Consider the following 2,016-nt stretch of genomic DNA (forward strand, 5'->3'; position numbering starts at 1 on the left):
TTGGTGACATGACCGGAGATGGATTAATCAGCAAAAGTCAGTTGTGAATCTCTATAAGGGTGGTTGTGTGTTAACATTATGATCAGTAGTTCTTTCACCTGATGGAATTCTAAGTATCTCTGGTCACATTCCCTCCACTAACGATGTGAGATGACCCCTGACAAATGTGACATCTGACTGTCATTTTGCAAAGATGCAAATATTAGTGGGGCTTGCAAGGGCTGTGTATACTTACCTGACAGGGGAAACCTCATCCAGGTGTGAAGTAAAGGACTTTACTATATGGCAACCTCATTTGTCTCCCTAGACTAAGGGAGCAGATTTCAGGGAGAGAAATGGCCCTGAACAATATATCCTTTTATTCCTGATGATCAAGGCAACATTGACAGTGGGTATGGAAACAATCAGTCTACTTCAAGCCCATCAGTGTAGGTAAAAGCATCTTTACTTGACGCTGGCCACCGTTTTTCCTGATTTGTTATACTGATGAGGGTGAATAGAGAAAACAATCCATGGGCTTCCCTACTCTTTTGTGCAGTGCTTTTCCTACTGTAGAGACAAGTCAGATTGGTTTCAGTTGCTGTACATAAAATGCAAGATCTACAAAAATAAGGGAGAGAATAGAGACAGACCTGATTGGGAATATCTGCAATGATCCAAAACCCATAGTGAGAAATGCTTATTGTTAAGATTTAAAAGATGGTGAAGTGACACGCATTGTCTATCACCTTAGTGACTTAGTTTCTTGGGAGTCTACAACAGGCCTAATGGAGAACTCGAAAAATAGCTCAACAACTCTTGGAGTGCATCCTGAAATCAAGCAGCTGCCCTTGCTATCTGTTTCTGGCACTACACCACCCAAGAAAGATCTATTTAGTTTTTATTTACCCAGCTTTTTCAGTATCTTCCAACAGGTTCTCAAGATTCTGAAGATAGTCTGGATTCATGGTATCCAACATTTGCCTTTACCTCTAGCACCAATCATTGCCCCAAAATGTATGACCAACATAGTAAAGCGGCTTTACTGAAGTATTTTATACCACCCACAGTAACCTTAAGTAGCGAAAAAACAAGACAAGACCCTACGTGCTCATGCTTGGGGCTCCCAGAATTAATTTGAAGTGTGTCAGAGCCAGAATTCAAAAATCTTTATATAATTTATTCAATCATTTGTCTATCAGTGATTTCCATTTTTTTCTTCTGCTTGCTTTTAAAAATAGTGCTGTAGGAGCATCTGGGTGGCTCAGTCATTAGGCCACAGGTTAAGCCACCTACTCTAGATCTCAGGTGAGGTCTTGATCTCAGGGTTTTGAGTTCAAGCCTTGTGTTGGGCTTCATGCTCAGCACAGAGCCTACCTTAAAAAAATTATGAAAATTGTGCTGTAGCCAGTAATATGCATCCTTATGTACTAATAACTGTGTTTTACAGAAGAGTCACAGACTGGGGCCACTACATCAAGGACATTGAAAATGATGCATATTTTAAATTGTGCACAAATTACTTGACAGAAGAGTTTAGCAATTAACCCTCCTACCAACCATATAGGCGTGCCAGTGCCCGATCATCCTTGCCAATAGTTGCTCTTTTAATTTTTCCCAATCTGACAGATGAGGAAAATAACATTTTTTTAAATTCACATTTTTCAATTAGTGAAGTTGAACAGCTTTATATATGAACTGCCTATTCCCAGCTGTTGGCTAACTCTATTGATTATAGGATTTTTTTTTCCTTAGTAGTAGGAGCAAGCTGAATAGAAGTGTTGATGTCTTGTTATCTGTGCCGTAAAATCCGTTTTTCTAGACTCTTGACTCAAGATGTCTTTTACCATGAAAAGAGTTTAAGTTCACATACATTTTGTTCTTTATTTCGGGGTTTCATCTGTTTATCAAAGTCCCTTCTATCCCCAAACTACAAAATACTGTCCTGAAGTGTATTTAAATCCTTTGTTTTCATTCTTCCGTTGAGAGCCTATGCCTACTGGGATTTAGTTTTTCACGTAACATGAGGCAGGGGAC

This window comes from Suricata suricatta, chromosome 5, assembly GCF_006229205.1.
Source record: "Suricata suricatta isolate VVHF042 chromosome 5, meerkat_22Aug2017_6uvM2_HiC, whole genome shotgun sequence".
In the NCBI taxonomy this organism is placed as follows: Eukaryota; Metazoa; Chordata; class Mammalia; order Carnivora; family Herpestidae; genus Suricata; species Suricata suricatta.